Consider the following 21,216-nt stretch of genomic DNA (forward strand, 5'->3'; position numbering starts at 1 on the left):
CGGCGCAGCCACTTGATGGAAGGCCTGTGGTAGGACGGCAGGATAGGGAGGCGTCCCAGTGGGGGGAAGGGAAGGATGAGCGGGGCTTCCTGCGGCCAGTAACGTTCATCTTCGCCGTAGCGGGGCGGCGGGGAGGGTCTGGGTCGGTCAGCGTGACCACTCGCCCGCCACTCCCGGCGGTGACGTATGGTTTCGTCATCACAGCGCCTCACGTCACTCACGGCCGCTACCACACACACTCACTCGCTCTCTCTGTCTCCTCCCGCCGCCGCTCCTCAGAGTCTCCAGGAAGGGAAACAATGTCTAAGGAAGACGAGGATTTTAGAGGCAATACGCAAGCAGTACGTCATTAGATTACGGCATGTCAGCAATGGTGGAAAATCAACTAGAAAAAAAAAGAATCTTTGGAGGGGAAGAGAGGGAGGAAGGTGGGGGGGGGAAGTCAACCGGGAGCGCGGGAAGGAACCTACCGACCCCCGTTTTCTTTCCGCGCGGTGGGCGGGAGTTAAATAGGTTCCTGTCGGTGATTTACAGTCCCTATTTCTACACCTACACCAACGGTAATGACTGGCCGTCATCACATCATAGGACAGATGTCTTCAGTGATATCCACCTCGATGCGAACTTAAGAGAGATATTCGAACCAGGAAGGAGGGAAAGGCGAGAGGAGGAGGAGGAGGAGCAGGAGGAAAGGAAAGAGGCGGTGTCGACAGGCGGGAAGGCAGCAAGAGTGTGTGTGTGTGTGTGTGTGTGTGTGTGTGTGTGTGTGTGTGATCAAGGCAGCTCTGAGGCGGCAACAGTACAGGCGACGTCGTGGCCATTGTGTTAAACTATGGCACGCTCACCGCTCCTTCCTGCTCACAGATCATTTTGCTTCGTCTCACAAGCGACGCACGGACGTGCGCACGGTCGCCCAAACGACTTCGATCAACTATCCGATGAAACCTAGTGTCTATCCGGGTTGTGTGAGGGTTATTAATAGATCTGATTGAAGAAAACCGTCTGGGTGGCGTGCGAGAAGTGGATCCGCAGGTGAACGAAGACATGTGACATCAGCGGTCGTGACCTGGTGTGAGAATGGTGGCGGGTGGCCGTTCCCACACGCGGGCACCTGCTACCCCTCACACCCAGCTGGGGTATCCCTGTTTCACCGACAAGAGATTTCGGGGGATTTGCACCTCAGGCAAGGCGAGCCTTGAGGAGAGTGAATTGCTACACGATTACACAAAACACACACACACACACACACTCTCTCTCTCTCTCTCTCTCTCTCTCTCTCTCTCTCTCTCTCTCTCTCTCTCTCTCTCTCTCTAGGATAAAGAAAAAGAAAATGTCATTTTTAAACTCGGTTCGGGAGGAGACTTGGAGAAAGTGAAATTGGTTTACCTCCTCATAATAGTCTGTGCGACAAGCCGTTGGTGCGAATGACCCACCACTTGTGTCATAACTACCACTACCACAGCCAGTAGTGTCATAACTACCAGTACCACAGGCAGTAGTGTCATAACTACCAGTACCACAGCCAGTAGTGTCATAACTACCAGTACCACAGCCAGTAGTGTCATAACTACCAGTACCACAGGCAGTAGTGTCATAACTACCAGTACCACAGCCAGTAGTGTCATAACTACCAGTACCACAGCCAGTAGTGTCATAACTACCAGTACCACAGCCAGTAGTGTCATAACTACTAGTACCAGAGGCAGGAGTGCCATAACTACTTGTACCAAAACAACCAGTAGTATCATAATCACTCGTACCACTGCCACCGAATTTCCTTTTCACTTCATCATCTAAATATTCAAGGTCTTCTGTCCTACAAGCTCTTTGTAACCTAGTAATGCATAGAGATGTCTCATCATTCGCATGTCGAGCAGAACAAAGTTAAACCAGAGATAGGATTCCCTGTGTTTTAGATGTGTGGCTGACATATGTGTTTTTTGACCACCCCATTCTGATCTTGATTCGTCTTTTGACGAGACTGAGTAACTTGTCCCCATCTTTTAAGTCCAGCGTAGAAGAGAGGTATAACAGAGTCAGTTATCCTTCTTGGATGTTGAAGTAATGAGATGCCAAGGTATGTTATAGACTAACGCCTTCTAAAAACCCTCTAATACCCTGTCTTATGTTCATTGTTATTCTAATATCATTCTTAAGGAATCTCGATTCATTTCTATTTTCCTAAAAGCTTATGAGACCGTAAACACTGACGTGTTAAGGTGACGTAATGAATATCATATCAGAAATAAGCTGTAGGCTTTGGTTAATACCCCCTAATGATCATTAACTAGTGTCATGACAGAGAAGAGGATATAATAATGAGGACATCGGGAGAACAATGGACACAAGACACTCGTTTCACCTTCCATGAACATTTCATTGATGTCAACGCAACCCATTAGGATCTTAGCATTATCCCAGGCACAGCGAACTACATACGGGATGTATGCACTCCTACGACACAGACACACTGTATTCTCTCTTAGGGAAATACCTTTAATTTCAAGGTCGTTATCACCATAGGGGCAAAACCCATGCGATATCTAAACAAGGTGGAGGCCACTGATGGTACCCGATCGCCCACCTGGTAACTGATTGGCCCTCTCAGAGGACAGATACAAGAATGAACATTTGATGATGAGTTACGATGCCCAGTTGAAGCCGAGATGTTCGACGGCAAACAAGTAGGTCAGCGTTGCTCGCGCCACCTTGAGCCATAGGCACCACCACCTCCACAAATAGTACCCGGAGAAGTGTATATCACAGACCTCCCCGCTCTCTTTACTCCTTGTTCCTCCCCCTTGGCCCCTGCCGCAACAGACGGCCATTCATGAGATCTCTGACACACACACACACACACACACACACACACACACACACACACACACACACACCTGAGGAGTGTGGAGGTATTTCATTCTGGGCCACCTACTACAGAAGACGTAGTGGCGTCGGCTTTAACCCATCTCTATGGTAATTTCATTGATAAAAAAAGATTACTTGTAACGTCTATAAACTCAGTACAAAATGGCTTAATCTACCTAAGCTGCTGGTAGTGAGAACTCTTCCTGTATCCATCCTCACCGCAGGAGGTAAAATTCTTTGAGAGAATGTTAGGTCGTCGACTCAAGCGCCTTGAAGACTTGCTTATGCATAAACATCAAATCTACTGTGATAGACATGTCGAGAGTGCACTGCACGGTGTTATTGACTGCACCCGCGAGGCAGCGAATGATCGAACGTTCGCTCGAGGTATGTTCGCTGGTAGTACCAATGATCTTGATGGCCATTTCATATACTCGAAGTCATCCAAACCTCTGGACGATGTTCAACTAATTCTACAACGACATTAAGCTTAAACTTTAAACGTTTTGTATGCTAATCCTACTAACACTTCTTCACCTAATCTTGGATCACGACGTAGTGTTTATGTCCTTGTGTATATAGAGAAAAAAATATATCAAGAATTATTCTTCTACTACCGTTACCTCAGAAAAGGGAATGTACCCATAATTTCTTAGCAGATCTTAACCTAAGTTTTCATTGCTTATTTCATACTAGGAAGAATAACTAAAATCATTTCTACAGACCAATTAAAGTGAGCCATTTACGTGGGACTACCGTCCTTGCACAACCAGTAGGAGGTAATATGAATTCGTGTTGTTCTGGACCTCTCCAACCAGGCAGGTCATGCGGGTGGCTCCACATGTCTCCACTGGTGTATCAACACCTGATGGCTTGCCATTACGTGTGGGTGAGGGCGTCGCTCTGTCATGTGGGTGGCGTGTGGGTGGGATATTACCCCATCATGTGACTTGATGTTACCTCCTTGACTGTGATACCTGCTGTAATCACTATGGTACCTGCTGTAATCACCATGGTACCTGCTGTAATTACCATGGTACCTGCTGTAATTACCATGATACTTACTGTAATCACCCTGGTACCTGCTGTAATTATCCTGGTACCTGCTTTAATTACCATGGTACCTGCTGTAATTACCATGGTACCTGCTGTAATCACCATGGTACCTGCTTTAATCACCCTGGTACCTGCTGTAATTACCATGGTACCTGCTGTAATCATCCTGGTACCTGTTGTAATCACCCTGGTACCTGCTGTAATTACCCTGGTACCTGCTGTAATTACCCTGGTACCTGCTGTAATTACCATGGTACCTGCTGTAATTACCATGATACCTGATGTAATCACCATGATACCTGCTGTAATCACCATGGTACCTGCTGTAATTACCATCTTCAGACGCGTACTTAACATAATCATGTTTGCTGCTCCCACTCCCATATATACAGTGTTCGGCTACCTTATCCTTCTCTTCAACACCGTGATCGCAACGGTACGACCCTTTATGCCAAGCCAAGCACCGTAGTATTCAAAGGTCGTACCATCATGCTCAAGGATTGTACCGTCGTGTTTACGAATTGCACCGTTGTGCTCAAGGATTGCACCGTCGTGCTTATAGAACTGTACTGCTGAGCTCAAGGATTGCACCGTCGTGGCTAAGAGGTTAAGTTTTAAGACACTATTAAGCTAGGCTAACGGTAGGTAACACTGGAAAGTTGAGAGTACATCCATGAGACCCCACTTGCTGGAAGACTACATGTTCTTCATGATAATCTTCAAGACCGCAGAGGTAAATTGCCTGTCGAATTCTTTCTCTTTATGACAACTATTAGTCATCTCAAGGACGCCTGGTCTGTACCCATCCCGAAGTGTCCATAGGGGAAATATATCCTCCATCATAACCCCATACTAATCTACCCCCATCAGGCAAACCAAATTATGTATCTGTGTTATATAACGTATCCACAACTGTGATTATAACAGCAATTTACAAATGATTTGGTCATACCTCTTACCTAGTCTGATTAACTTACCCACAACCTTTCAAAAATACTTGTCCTGTACAGTATATTTGCATAAGTCTCCCAGGATGCATTCAGACTGAGGGAATGTACTGTCTTAAATGGCATAGTTCAGTAGTTCCAGGTCTACAGTGGCAACTTTGGTAGTCCCAAGTCTACAGTGACAATGTTTCGTAGTCCCGGGTTTAAAGTGGCAACTTTAGCTGATCCCAGATCTACCAGAGAGGCTACGTTAGGTCGCCAGGAGCCTAAACCTATCGATACGTTCAGTATTGCTATACGATGCTATTGCTATATGATGCTATTGCTATACCCTTGGCGTACCCGTAACTATACACATGACGATAAGAAAACCGACCATACGTATTGAAAATAAAAACAGACGTAGCTTCACTCTCTGCCAGAGGGAGACCCGATACCATCTTGCTACTGATGAAGATGAGAAAATATTATCTCAAGTCGTATCTATTAGATAACAACACCTTATTCTCTCTCTCTCTCTCTCTCTCTCTCTCTCTCTCTCTCTCTCTCTCTCTCTCTCTCTCTCTCTCTCTCCCAGTCATATCCATTTGATAACACCTGATACGAACCACCACAGACAGTTACGTTAACAACTGATTGGTGTGTGGGAGCTACACGAGTGTCCTCACCGTAAAGGTTAGCTAGGTAGCAAGAGAATAACAGCTATTATAACTGTAACATCAATAAGGATGTCGCCATAAGGGACTGGGATGCGTTATTTATGGTCAACACGTCATAAATTCTGAGTATTCACGTATGGCCATCAGACGATCACACGTATATAAAGGAAAAGGTGCTGTATACATCTAAAAAGAAAAACTTACTTCTCATCAATTGATATTTCTCTTAAACTTCATTTACGTCTGTCATAATATCATAAGTACATCTCCAAAATCTAAGGAACAAATGTGCATACTTTTAATTCGATCGAACCACTGATGATTGCATCAAGGGGAGTTGATTTCACAAACTACATACCCTCAATTGAGACGAACACAGGGTGGGTCGGGTGCAAAGTGATATGCCCACCATTTGCTCCCTAGTATTAGTATGATAATGTCTTATAAGTAACAGAAAATTGGTATGATTTACCAGACAGCTCCCCTAGAGGGTGAGGTTTACCGTATCCTTAATCTTACAGAGCAGGCAAAAGTGCTTCTCCACTCCGTGACCCGCGGGCACTACTGGGTGTGTCCACGTCAGTGTTGGAGTGTGCGGTGATATACACGTTGTCGGCACCTCACCCCGCCCATATGTACGGGTTGATAACGCTACACATCTGCGTATCATTGCATCTACCAGTATAATCAGGTTCTCGCGAGAGCCAAGAGATAGCTAAGGTGAGATCTATATAAGGATGGTGTTAGCTGGTATAGGGCTCAGGGTGGTGCTAGTATAGGGCTCAGGGTGGTGCTAGTATAGGGCGCAGGGTGGTGCTAGTATAGGGCGCAGGGTGGTGCTAGTATAGGGCGTAGGGTGGTGCTAGTATAGGGCTCAGGGTGGTGCTAGTATAGGGCTCAGGGTGGTGCTAGCATAGGGCTCAGGGTGGTGCTAGTATAGGGCTCAGGGTGGTGCTAGTATAGGGCTCAGGGTGGTGCTAGTATAGGGCGCAGGGTGGTGCTAGTATAGGGCGCAGGGTGGTAGCGTTAGCTCGAGTTAAGGAAGGGAGGATGGGATCTGAGGATGGTAGTGCCTGAGGCTGGAGGACGAGGGTCTTACGAAAGGGAGAAATAGGTTAGGTTAGGTACAGCAGGGAGGCCGAGTGTTGGGCTCGAGGCGTCACTGGAAACTGACCCCCCCGCCCGTTTGGTTCGTCCACCCGGCAATCCCACTCCAACCAAGGCCAGGCAGTTGTTTCTACCGTGAAGGTCATGACCTTGGTAAGACTTAACGTTGGCCATAGCCTTAGAAAACGACGGTGCAAGCCCTTGAACACGATGGTAAAAGCCTTGTGGTGATGATCCAGCCTTCCTATGACTATCATACTCGTCGATCTTGTCCTCAAAGGTCAGGTCAAAGGTCATCATACCTAAAAAGGCCATCCTGTTGTGCTCAAAGGGTCGAGCTGTTGTGCCAAAATGGCACTCACTGGCCTGAGCAATATGATAGTCATTAAACAAATTGAAATCACGAGACCGAAGTACTGACTTTTATATATATATATATATATATATATATATATATATATATATATATATATATATATATATATATATATTTACATATATTTATAGTTCGAGGTATGGAGCTCCATAAATATAGATTTCTTTTCCTGTACTGTACAAATAGATCATTACACACACACACACACACACACACACACACACACACACACACACACACACTCTCTAACACACACACACACACACACATTCGATTCATTCGCCCTAAGATGGAGTACGCAAATGAGGACCCACTGGAAAGGATCCGAAGGAATGCAAGGTATATGATTGCTTGACCTTCAACCTCACTCTGAAGGCTCGAGTCAAAGGTCACGCCATCGCGTCCAAAGGTTCGTAAAGTCATGTCCAGTGACCTAACTGTCGTGCTCAAGGGGTCCTGGGTCTACCTGGTTAATTGTAAGGCCTCTTTACCTATCACACTTGTGGAGTTCGTGGGATGGTGTGAGCATTTACATTGTTCAGTTACAATAGTCTAATCATTAGATCGTTTCGTCCTTTTATTTGTGTGTGTGTGTGTGTGTGTGTGTGTGTGTGTGTGTGTGTGTGTGTGGATTTCAGGGGGATTTCTAACCTGTTGTTCTACTGCTGATGGTACCTGTCTGGACATCAGGTGATAGAGAGTAAAGTCCGACATCAGTCAATGAATCAGAGTGAATATAAGAATCTATACTGGCTATTAAGACGTTCTGAAGGCTATCAGAAGATGAAATGCAGATGCGCAAGACCACGGCTTCTGGCGACAAGCAGCTGATTTAGTGATGATGATGAGAGAGAGAGAGAGAGAGAGAGAGAGAGAGAGAGAGAGAGAGAGAGAGAGAGAGAGAGAGAGAGAGAGAGTCTCATTTGCCTCGCGAACAGTCGTATCGAATCTAACCAATATTCCGTTTTCATGAAGCAAAATGATAACTGAAAGACTGCTAATATGAGACACGTCCACTTGTCTGTGATCAATAATGTTACGTCACAAAAAAAATACTAATCAACTCCTCTTGAATCAGTGGTGGTAACAACTAGAGAGAAACGAGAAGTTACCCCTTGTCGAGCTCGTTCTCACTTCTCCCTACCATTTTCTATGATGTTCGACGCATGCCCGACACAGCTACTCTTCCATAAAAGGGGTAAGTATTTTGCCATAAAAGACTACAAAATCATGAAGAATTACTCCGATCTCAGACCTCGTTCTGTGGAGAGAGAGAGAGAGAGAGAGAGAGAGAGAGAGAGAGAGAGAGAGAGAGAGAGAGAGAGAGAGAGAGAGAGAGAGAGAAGGGAGACAAGTCTTACGAGAAAGAATTCCTCTAAGGAATCATTTTTTCAACTTGCTCAATACAGAGTCACAGTTGTAATTCAAAGATTATATACATTCGAATATACACTTAAATATACATTTTAATATGAGGGTTGCTATGACATCCAGAAAACCAAACCAGTCTTCTTCACATAGAGTGAGTAACTACGATATTATACACACAGTCCTGTAGTTTTCGAGTCAAATGCCTTTGATTCAAAGCTGGATGGCTCTCGAACTGGACACAATAGAAAACGAACTATTAACGCTTGTATTCATAACAGTGTACCCTCTTAACTGTGGAGAATCCGTATACATATATATATATGTATATATATATATATATATATATATATATATATATATATATATATATATATATATATATATATATATATATATATGCAAAATAAAGTTAAAATTTTGTGAAAGAAGATGATTAAAATCCAGAGATTTCTCCAGCCATTGCCGACTGATGGTGCCTGACCACAACTCTTAATTACTTTAGTCTAATTAGTGGTGTCCGGGAGTACGAACAGCTCTCTCTCTCTCTCTCTCTCTCTCTCTCTCTCTCTCTCTCTCTCTCTCTCTCTCTCTCTCTCCACAGGAGGGAGCACCAAGGCACTTGCAGTACGTGTCTCCTGATTAGCAAGGTTAAAGGAGAAACCTGTCTGCTGGCCTAGGACTATCGCTTGAGGGGGTAGGGTTGAGTCTGTTGTCATAGTAATCGCCTGAAGATTAAGACATGCCATTGTAAAGAAGTTTTTTTTCGTCGTCTTTCTTCTTTCATTTTTTTCGTCTTCTTTCTTCTTTCATTTTTTTTTTTCTCTTTTAGCTGTTGTATATTTTTTGCGAAGAATGAAAAGGATTGAATGGATAGAAACACTTTTTGTGTCAATGATTATCTGGGATATTTGCCAAGATGGGAGGCTGGTTTTTTGCCAAGTTGGGGACATTATTATCAAGATGAGGACACTAGTTATTATCAAAATGGGGACAATAGTTATTATCAAGAAGGGAACACCAGTTATTACCAAGATGGGGACACTAGTTATTACCAAGATGGGGACACTAGTTATTACCAAGATGGGGACATCTCCTGGTCATTCAACAATACATCGTACCTTCAAAAGCAACAGCTCTTAATAAGTAATGGATTTGCGTTTCAGAACGTTAACCTGCTTGGACAGAAGGCCTGTTACCTTCGTCAGGAGCCTCTCACTAGGTAGGCATGAGGACCTATTACCTTCGTCAGTAGCCTCCCACTAAGTAGGCATGAGGACCTGTTACCTTCGTCAGGAGCCTCCCACTAGGCAGACATGAGGACCTATTACCTTCGTCAGTAGCCTCCCACTAGGTAGGCATGAGGACCTGTTACCTTCGTCAGGAGCCTCCCACGAGGTAGGCATGAGGACCTGTTACCTTCGTCAGGAGCCTCCCACTAGGTAGACATGAGGACCTAATACCTTCGTCAGTGGCCTCTCACTAGGTAGGCGTGAGGATCTGTTACCTTCGTCAGGAGCCTCTCACTGGGTAGACATGAGGACCTGTTACCTTCGTCAATAGCCTCTCACTAGGCAGACATGAGGACCTAATACCTTCGTCAGTGGCCTCTCACTAGGAAGGCATGAGGACCTGTTACCTTCGTCAGGATCCTCTCACCATCTCACCTTGTAATCTCCACATAAACCATCTCACCAGGATAAGATGTAGGTCGCCTGACCTCGCATTACACAGGCCTCTCGGGCGGATATATATCCTGGACACAGGTGGCGTGTCCAATGAGAGGTGTACTACTATGAATACTTAACAGTACGGGGGAGAGACACTCAATGTTGGCGGTTGTGCACACGTTAAAGGTAATGCGCTAAGGTCCCTTTTTTTTTTTTTATCTTCAGCTCTTAAAAGAAATTCTCAGCTTCCTGGAGTATGATATATGACTCAAAATCTTAGCTGGAGGCGGACGAATCGTGCTTAACATACTATAGATTAAAATTACACTTTTCTTGTTCCTACGTAAATCATAAATCACTTTATTTCCATTCTATGAGAACACAAATATATTTTTCATCTTTCTTGATTATTCTTAAAGATATTCTTAAGTAGAATCTAAAGATGGTCATTTATTCATAAGCATTCAGCAATAACTTTTCTGGTGTGAATGACAAAGATGAAACAGAAATGTGTGTGTATCTGTGTGTGTGTGTGTGTGTGTGTGTGTGTGTGTGTGTGTGTGTGTGTGCATGTGTGAATGTAAGAAAATAGTAGCTATACAAACACATCCTCCATATGGAAATTCTTCAGATTTCATAAAGATATCACGCAGGAGGGTGAGAGGCGTGCACGGGATAGAGTAAATTGGAGCGATGTGGTATACAGGAGTCGACGTGCTGTCTGCTGTGGCTGAACCAGGGCATATGAAGCAGCTGGAGGAGACGACGGCAAGGTCCGTGGGGCTTGGTTGTAGATAGGAGGCTGTGGTTTCGGTGCATTACACATGACAGCGAGACAATGGTTGTGAGCGAATGAGGCCTTTTCTCTCCGTCTGTTCCTAGCGTTACCTTGCGTTGCCTATCGTATAAAGTTTTGGTTCATACCTAAGCCATGGTGGACGGTATGTGCTTTAGGCGATCTCGAGACGCGTGTGAAGTTCTCTGTAACAGACAGTATGTACCACAGAACAATTACCTCTATAATTCAGGGTTGCGGTCAGAGGCTGGAACGGTTAGCTTCTACACTTTACAACATTCCAGAGGTACAAAAATGCCTCTCGTGGTCAGGTACATACAGACAGCAAGCTGGTCGCTCTTCATTACAGCAATTCTTGCAGTTGCCTACATATAGCTCTTGCTAGACTAAATTCAACAATGCTCTTGGTATGATAATTGAATTTGAAAGCAAGTTGGCCATTATGGTACGTAATCGTGTTCTTAGAATCTCTAACATGACAAAAAAGAAAAGTGATTCTTACGCGTGAGATGTTAAGTAATCATAGCCACATGGTCGCCTCTATGATAAGGGTAAAATTGTATTCGTATCTAATGATCACGTCAGGTGAGGCTTTACCTTACGTCCAACGTAACTTCATACAGAATTGCAATTCATCAGTAATACAATTCTCCTCCACAAGTAATGTGTCAGTAAGGATTAGAATGAGTTAAAATCGTGTGGAAAAACTAGAAGGTAAACCACAAATTTGATTGGTCAAGGCCTTAACCTATCCAATCAGGTCACGACAGGTTGGGGGAGGGGTAACGTAAGAGCTCCAAGGTCGCAAGCTGATCGGATGCAAAGGTCACTCGAGCTTGTATATATATATATATACGTGGATCCTGTCACTACCATATTTAGCCACAGATGAAGAAGGTCTGTCATGGGCCTAAGGTATAAGGGAACAGTAAGAAACAAATGTCTACGTAATATGGTTTTATCTTCATACAAAATCGCAAGAGCTTTTGTTTTTCGTCATATATATATATATATATATATATATATATATATATATATATATATATATATATATATATATATATATATATATATTTTCTTTTTCTTTCAAACTATTCGCCATTTCCCGCATTAGCGAGGTAGCGTTAAGAACAGAGGACTGGGCCTTGAGGGAATACCCTCACCTGGCCCAATTCTCTGTATGTATTTGGGTTGGATGAACAGCTGGGCTCACTGTGGACGTACTGCTGCAACTACGATTCGAACCGATGAGTCACAGTTATGAACACTAACCGTTACACCATGGAGGATTATGTCTCCCTTCCACACACACACACACACACACACACATATACATATATATATATATATATATATATATATATATATATATATATATATATATATATATATATATATATATTCCTATGAGTCCACGGGGAAAATATGCGTGTGTGTGTGTGTGTGTGTGTGTGTGTGTGTGTGTGTGTGTGTGTGTGTGTGTGTGTGTGTGTGTGTGTGTGTGTGTGTGTTTGTGTGTGTGAGTATCAATGCAATTTGTAAACACTTAATTTCCATAAGATGAATCAGTATATCAAGATAATCATAAAAATTTTGTCAATAGTTGCATATTCCCCGTAATTCCCCTAGTTGCTGCACGTGCACACATCAACTTCAGCAACTCCGTTATTGCACGTCTCCTTATCTGGTACACAAGTGGAAAGTCTGACATAAATTCATAATGTGTATAGTCGAAGGTTATATCTGAGGTATCTCTACGTTCTCTAACACCCTTCCAATTATACATAGAACAGTATTTAATCCTTTATCTTAAATTTCTGATTTGCAGAGAACGAAAACTTTGAATGATAATTCATTCTTTTGATGATTTACATAATTAGTCTTTATGAAACTTACGGTCATCTGGTCTCCATATGTCTCATGCTTTGCAAGGCCGGCAATACGTGCAGCTCCTGCCTAATGATAAGCAATGTGAGGCTGATGAGCGATGCGTGTGAGGAGATATGCGAGTTGGGGTGTGGTCAACTGTGTGTGTGTGCGTATTGGGGGGCGTTAGGACAGTAGTTAGGGCGAGGTTGGTGTGTGTGTGTGTGTGTGGTCGGGTTTGTGTGGAGGCAGGAAACGGGGCAAGCTTGGTGTATGTGGTCGGGTGTGTATGTGGTCGGGTGTGTGTGTTTGGGGGGGGGGGGGGGTAGGGAATGAGACAAGCTTATTGTATGGTCAGGTGTGGATAAAGGAGAAGGGTTGAGCCTGGAGTGTGGTCAGGTGTGTGGAGGCAAGAGAGGAGGGGTTTCCGGGGTGTAATGGTCAGGTGTATGGAGGCAGATGGTGCAAACCGTCAGTGTGTGGGCAGGAGACGTGGGTAATCCTTGATTATAGTCAGATGTGTGGGGACAGGCGACGGGATAAACCTGGCGTGTGGTCAGATGTGAGGGAGTGGGCGTGGGACAGGAGACGGAGCGAGACTGAGTTGTGGTTAGGGTGTAACCGTGGGAGAGTGGTTAGGAGTGTGAGGGGCAATGAGCAGGGTAAACCTGGCTTGTGGTCATGTGTGAGGGGCTAGGAGGCCGGGACGAGACGGAGGTGTGGTCAGGTGTGTGGACAGGAGATGGGGCGAGCCAGAGAGTGGTCTTACGGGGATGAGACGACTCGGGAAGCGCCTAATGGGTACAAGGTGAATCGGGGAGTGGTCAGGTGGAGACGGGGTGACGACTCGGGAAGCGCCTAATGGGTACAAGGTGAATCGGGGAGTGGTCAGGTGGAGACGGGGTGAGCCGGGGAGTGGTCAGGTGGAGACGGGGTGATTCGGGAAGTGGTCAGGTGGAGACGGGGCGAACGGGGAGTGGTCAGGTGGGGACGGGGCGAGCCGGGCCGGACATAACTCAACAAGGCTGAGGGCGGGGCGGGTAGCGGGCGGGGTCCCTGCTGACCTTGGGAGCCCCACACACACACACACACACACACACACACAGCTGCTGACCTTGCCCCAGGCCCGGGGCCCCCAGGGCTGGGTTGGCCGGTCTCCTCCTCCTCCTCACCGACCCCATCACCCGTACTCCTCTCCCTGGGCGCCTCGCCTGCTTCAAGTTTTTCTCCGCCATCATCTTCGTAGAGGCAGACGAGCTCTCGTATATCGCCTCTCCTCCTCCTCCTCCTCCTCCTCGACGCAAACCTAATCTTATTTTTATTCACATGATGTTCAAGGTTAACGAGTAAGGGGGGCGGGCGCCCCCCCCCCCGGCCCCCTAACTACTTCACTGATCCTGAATGTGGTATTTTATCAACGTTTTCTTTCTGGACCAGTTCTACTCTCTCTCTCTCTCTCTCTCTCTCTCTCTCTCTCTCTCTCTCTCTCTCTCTCTCTCTCTCTCTACTACTTGGCCTCACAGATTCCATGTTTGTTGGCCATATGATTTCCTTCACTGTTGAGTGTCGTAGACTCGCCCAACTCGTAGTGTCTTCTGATGAGCGTTTGTGTTGGAGGAACGTCGTCTACACACATGTCCTGGATTATGTAACCTTCCGGTCGTCTCTCGCGTGGCAGGTGTCCGTCTTTGGCTCTCTGTGTGTCTCTAAATTCTTCTGTCATGTCTCTCGCATTCGTGCTCCAAAATCCGCCGTCAAGATGATTCTGCTTCTCCTCTCTCTCTCTCTCTCTCCCTCTCTCTCGCTCTCTCTCTCTCCTCTCTCTCTCTCTCTCTCTCTCTCTCTCTCTCTCTCTCTCTCTCTCTCTCCTTCTATCACTCACTGCCCCTGCAACCCGGCGACCTTCTTATCCACTTACCTAACAGACGACATACCACGGGGGGGTGGGGGAAGCTTAGGTGAGGGGACAGCCAACGTTAAAAGTAATGAATTCATGATTGATGAACTTAGAAGTGGCGGCTGGTGGCTGACCACACCCTGGTCTCCTGCACTTGCACTTCCAACACGCTTCAACTCCTTTCTCACCTCTTTGCTTTATCATAACAAAGGCTCTCATATTCCCTAGGTCTTTCTCGATCATACTTTGAGCATCGTGGCTCATCGAAGAGAGAGAGAGAGAGAGAGAGAGAGAGAGAGAGAGAGAGAGAGAGAGAGAGAGAGAGAGAGAGAGAGAGAGAGAAGAGATAAGACGGATCCCACACCGACCAACGGAGACACAAGAACCTCAGAAATTACCGTATGGTGAGGGTCGACCTCGACCGATCATAGCAGGGTATGGGAGATCCTCAAGACATAACCTTCCTTAACCCTAAGGTAAGGTCCCACGTCGAGCTACGGAAGGTAGAAGACCTCCGATGTGGAACACACGTCGTTGTAATGAGTACATTTCCTGAACAAAATCTTTTGATATCAAGCTAGAGTATCAAAGGCTAAATATCTTTGATATCATAGAAGTTCTGGAACTGCATGACGTGAAGAGGTGCAGGTACAAAAAATCCAGGGGGAGGGAGTGTGGCATACGCTATTCACCATCAACAAACATTCACCCTCCACACCACCGTGATTGTTGATAGATATTTTCCCTCCGCCCTAGACGAACTCATGCCCTCCTCCTCCTCCTCCTCGTCTCACGTACACCTTCTCAGGAATCGCGAGGCCTTTTCTTGAACCCCGTCCTGCTATCTCACGAACTCGCTGAGGTACGAGTATTTCTGGTCCACTTCTCTGAAATATGATGAAAGATGAATGATAGGGACGTGTAACAAAGAAGGGATGAAAAAAGTAAGAAGGAAATGATATGGAATTTTTTTTCTAAAAACAGGAACTTTAAAAACAACATGCTCACGACAATTTTTTTTTCTAAATTTCTAAATAATTGATAAAAAAGACACAATGTTCCTGGGACTCAGTAAACTACTGTGAAATAAGTAAGGCCGTTCTGGGTTGTTTATGAAGTGTTATTTGCACAGGGAAAGGAACTAAACATATGTGATGCAAGAAGACCATAAGTGAATCAGAGAAACCTCAAGTGAAGGAGGAAGATCACAGGTGAAGGAGTGGGACCTCAAGTGAATGAGGAAGATCACAGGTGAAGGAGTGGGACCTCAAGTGAGGAGTGGGACCTCAAGTGAAGGAGGAAGCTCACAAGTGAAGGAGAGGGACCTCAAGTGAAGGAGAAAGATCACAAGTGAGAAGGAGAGGGACATCAAGTGAAAGAGGAAGATCACAAGCGAGAAGGCTCCGACAGCGTAACAGTGAAACAAGACAACTCTCCTGAGTGCTTGAGGTAAAAACGACTTGATAACAGTGGTCAGCAGTGTATATGTGTGAACGAGAGTTGCTGTACCACCGTGGCTGGATTTAAGACACCTGAATGGCACACGAGCGAAGAGAATCTCTGACGTGTACGACAGGGCGGAGGCAGGAAGGGCTGAGAAAATCACAAGTGGGCAAGAGTGAGGAATGAACAGCCGTGGATTTACAGGAGGACGCGCCACGCCTTCACCAGGAGAGTACAGTGTGGCGGAACAAAATATATCATTACCAAAGGAGGAAACTAGATAGAAAACCGTAATTGATCTGGTAGTCTTATGGTAAGAGTGTATACCAGGAAGAAGTGTGGATGGCACTGAGCCAGTTTGATGCATGAGGATTGTGTTCAGGGGCGGGGAGTGTGTGGAGAGGGGAGAAGCAGAGCACATGCCAGAATATATGATAGGTGGGTTGAGTAAGGCAAGGACACTTTATACCCAAAAGGATTCTGATAACTAACGGGTTGGTGAGAGAGAGAGAGAGAGAGAGAGAGAGAGAGAGAGAGAGAGAGAGAGAGAGAGAGAGAGAGAGAGAGAGAGAGAGAGAGAGAGGACACTGCTGGCAGTGATGGCGTGATTGTGGAAGAGGACTCACGTAGGGGAGAGGCAGGCAGGCACGGATGGTATAGGAAGCTGATGCAGGCGAGACCAATAGAGTCTGTCAGAGTTACATGGGCGTTGGAACGTGTGATAGAAACAACCCTAAACCTAAGTGTAAGTGAGATGGTAAGACTGAAAAGTAAGATGAAATGTTACGTCACATATGATTTTTTTTGAAAGTTTGTTTCATAAATGTCTTACAAAAAAAAAGTTCATTACATAATCAAACTGGGAATGTTAGTTGAGGGAGGAGGGAGGGGAAAGGGGTGGTTAATGTGTGGTGGGTTCCATGACGTGTAGAGGGGGGAACTCTAGCGGTGTAGAGAGTGGAGGAGGCCCTGTGGCTGACTGTGGTATAGCCACCACCTTCCCTACCCCACCTTCCTCACTCACCTACGGTACTCACGTGACAAGTCAGTGGTCACTTCTGCCACCAACAACTCTCCTCACTACCACCACCAACCACTGGCAGTGGTCACCTCTGCCACCAGCAGCTCTCCCCACCGCCACCACCAACCACCGGCGATGGTCACCTCTGCCACCAGCAGCTCTCCTCACCACCACCAACCACCGGCGATGGTCACCTCACCATCAGCGGCTCTCCTCACCACCACCAACCACTGGCGATGGTCACCTCTGCCACCAGCAGCTCTCCTCACCACCACCAACCACCGGCGATGGTCACCTCACCATCAGAGGCTCTCCTCACCACCACCAACCACTGGCGATGGTCACCTCTGACACCAGCAGCTCTCGTCACCACCAGCATCCACCGGCGGCGATGGTCACCTCTGTCACCAGCAGCTCTCGTCACCTATGACCAATCTTCCTCACCTTCGCTACTCATCCCTGCTACTCAAGGTCTACTGGCCAGCTCATCCCACAGGGCGGCAAGAAACTGACCGAAAAAAAAACTGGATATCTCATCACCATGAAGATGTGAGACTGGTGGAGCATCTCGTGGTCAAAATGAAACAAAAAAAGGACGAAGATGGGCTTCATTATTTTATCCTGAGCAGGTATGGGTGTCCCATCTTCCCTTAGATCGTCTACTGCCACTTTCACTCTTGGGATAACCACTTGTTCTTTGTTGCCGCGCGCCACGGAACTGTATCAGTGGTAAACTTGAGAGGGTGACTGCACGCGCGTGCATCTGCGTACGCAGCGACGCACTCATCGTAAAATAAGCAAAAAAGAACAATGTACAAAAGGGAAAAAAGAAATGATAACATGAGTCTTGAAAATCACGTATGTTGAACTCTGAATATCGCGATTTCTTTCTTCGTGGGTCACTCAGAAGCTAATAGCGATTAAATCCAACAACGTAAACGATATATTCAGGGCTGGATTCATCACCTCGACAGCTGCCGTCGCTGGGACAAATGTTCAAACCCGCCCCAACCACACACCATACTTTATAGGCTTCTTATGTATTACAGTACAGCCTTATTCCATGGTTTCTTTACATCCCTGGCTGGAAGGACGTCGAAGCCAGAGGTTTCAGAAAGGCCAGGTGAACGTACAGAAGGTAGTTCAGTAGTTTGGTAATCACTCATGATGATGGTGAGGCATACACACACACACACACACACACACACACACACACACACACACACACACACACACACACACACACACACAAACACAGACACACATACTCCCCACCTCCACAATGCAAAAGACATCAGCTCAGTTATGAAATATGGATCAAAACGTTGCCATAATATGCTATGTTGTTAGGGTTATATTTTCATAGTTATATATATATATATATGTTTTTAAATGAGAGCACAAAGCATATCTGTCCTCACAGAGACACATACGTAATCCCATCCTTTGTCTTGCCTACACACAGCTGGAGTACCTCATCTGTTTCGTAAGAGAATCTGTGTTGAGGTGGGGAGGTGTCTAAATTCAATATTGTGTCTGTTCATAGATATAAAGCTTTGCCTATCTGGACCATAGATTCCAGACCATTTCGGAAACCCGGACATGGGATATATGAACAGAGCAACTCATCAAATCAGTTAGTGTCTCAAAGTACACAACAAAGACGCAGGAGATACGAAAGGAGAAGAGTCTAAGGCGCGAAGAGCGGTTGTAATGCCTTGGGGCTGTAACTAACCGTTGAGAGGTTTCCACATAGCGGCGGCAGAGGGCCTGTGCAGCGGGCTCGCCTCCCGGGACAAGTGGAGACCGCCGTGGCCTGATTCGGCCACGGGGGGAAGCCCCACCCTCCTCCTGGACAACAAAAACTCAAGGAGGTACCGGTTCTGTTGCTAGCTGCTGCTGCATCCTACCCAAGAACACCCTCCTCGCACCCCCTCACACTTTACGTAATCGCACAAAATTTTGGATTTCGGAAAAATATCTTATCTTATCATACCCTTCTTCATTCTCTTTTTCTTTGAAGGAATTCTTAAGTCATGGGCACATTAGCCGAAATGGCAAAACTATTGTATATATGTATATATGTACGTATGTGATAAGCTCTCACACTCATAGCGTTTCATTTAGAAGACTCTTTTTTATCCTGACTCTCTCATTGCTTTCCAGGATCTCAGTCCTGTTCCAGTCCTTTACGATAAATAGAATTGGAAACATGGCATTCAGTTCTTCACACAAACCGTTCTTGCACGTACGTATGTCATTATCTCTGCCATCTGAACTTGTCAAGTCTGATCATCTGGTCTTTAAGTAACTGTTGGCTCCATGTGAATCTATGGAATAATATGAGGTCATCATATGAGCTTGGCAAAATATCTTTAATCTCGTTCATGTGTTTCTCTTCCATTAGACTACTACATTTTTGGCTTTTTGTATCTTTCGAACACCTCGGGACCGTTGTACCTACTTAACATATCTATCATGATTTATATGCTGGCGTCTCCTGGTGAAGCAATCGTCTTCTTTACATGACCTTGTCACTCTCCTCCGCACACTGATGGTACATTCCTTCCCACACCCTAACTGTAGATTGCACCAGATCTGTTGCAGTCTTCCTCACTCCCCAGTCTATGGCATTTAGCCTTTTAGTCCTTGCTTCTCCTCATGTTCCTCAGTTTAGCTTCGTTCACTCATTGTGCCATATGCTAGTGTGGCTCTTCTCTTGTCGTCCAGTCACTTCGCTGTGTTGAGACTTGAGTATTCCGTGGTTGCTCTTCGCAATGGTAGTGGCGCTTCGGTGTCTCTGACCGTCTGGTGTTCAGTGCTATGCTAGTACACTTTTCTACCACATCGCACGGCCAATCTTGGCTCGTGCCTAACCGTCTTAATTCGTCTCTCACCATTCTGACCTGGGGCACGTCCAGGTTCTGTGGACGCATCTGGATTATACATAAAGTCTGAGTTTCTTTCTACTTCTACCGCAGTAATCTATGAATTGCTGTTCTCTTCCACTATCGTAAATAGTCTCGCTATGGCCCAGTGATCTGTTTCTATCAAATATTTCCCCAGATGGTACATTGTCTTCAGTGACTTCTTAGGATTTAAGTTTCCCTCACTAGGATTAATGTTTCGTCTCTCCCTCTTGATCAGTACAGAGGATTCAGGGAATACTAAGTTTAATCGAGCTTTCTGGTCAAGTTTCGACTAAGCTTTACACGGCCAGCTTAAATCTTACCCAAAACGTTTAACCCACGTTCATGTCCATATATTACTACTTCTACAATTTTCATTAAAAGAGAAAGTATGTGTTATAAGTTTGTTCGTGTCTTCATCAACTGATCATATCATTCCTGACTTCTCACAGAAAAACGTCAGAATAGGGGGAGTTTGACCCCCACTCCCCCTACATCATACCTAAAGACTTAAGGGTCGTGTCGTCGTGCCCAAGAAATGAGCCTTCGTGCTCAAGGAGACAATGGTATTGTGTGTGTGTGAGAGAGAGAAGAGAGAGAGAGAGAGAGAGAGAGAGAGAGAGAGAGAGAGAGAGAGAGAGAGAGAGAGAGAGAGAGAGAGACAGACAGACAGACAGACAGACAGATAGAAAGACAGAGAGATGAACCTGTTTTGCCTCCTGAGCTAGTTTTTATGCTCACACTCCTCTGTTACCAAGCAGTATAGATTTTTAACTCAGTACGTCTGGGAGTATGCACAGAAGCTGTACACTCTGTTGCTAACCTAACGTAACGGCTGTGCGAGAACATTACAGCTGGTGTAGTGAAAGCCTTGGTTAGACTGTAAGAATCTTCAACTACAGTTTCCACTTCTGGATAGATGTTCCTCAAAGAAATCATGTTGAAATATTGCATTTGCCTCTGAAAGACTCGATGAAAATAGGATGATTTCTTAACCGACAGATGAATAAAAGATCGTCAGTGAATTATTCTTCATGCAAACTGTTGTCTGGCATAAGGGAAGAGTTGTCTGTAATGAAATGTGGCGAGACGTCCTCTGTCTGTTGTGAGATCTTGAGATGTGGAAGATGGAGTGCGAAGATATTGCTTGGTGTAAGAGCAATGCTTGTCTTGTTCAATTCACTGAAAGCACGTCGTTCCCTGTATACCGCATCATTCCAATTCGTTCTATCTCTT

General features: G+C 45.5%; 1 long non-coding RNA gene across 1 annotated transcript; it reads right to left on the reverse strand.

The window, feature by feature from the left end:
* Window positions 1-15,365: 15,365 nt before the first annotated feature.
* Window positions 15,366-17,470, reverse strand: LOC139753956 (uncharacterized). The gene is made up of 3 exons (XR_011713793.1): window positions 17,417-17,470; window positions 17,240-17,315; window positions 15,366-15,494 (listed from the first exon to the last, which is right to left on the reverse strand). It is a non-coding gene; the product is annotated as an uncharacterized lncRNA (long non-coding RNA).
* Between the last annotated feature and the right edge of the window lie 3,746 nt (window positions 17,471-21,216).

The sequence above is a fragment of the Panulirus ornatus genome, chromosome 16 (assembly GCF_036320965.1).
Source record: "Panulirus ornatus isolate Po-2019 chromosome 16, ASM3632096v1, whole genome shotgun sequence".
NCBI classification, from domain to species: domain Eukaryota; kingdom Metazoa; phylum Arthropoda; class Malacostraca; order Decapoda; family Palinuridae; genus Panulirus; species Panulirus ornatus.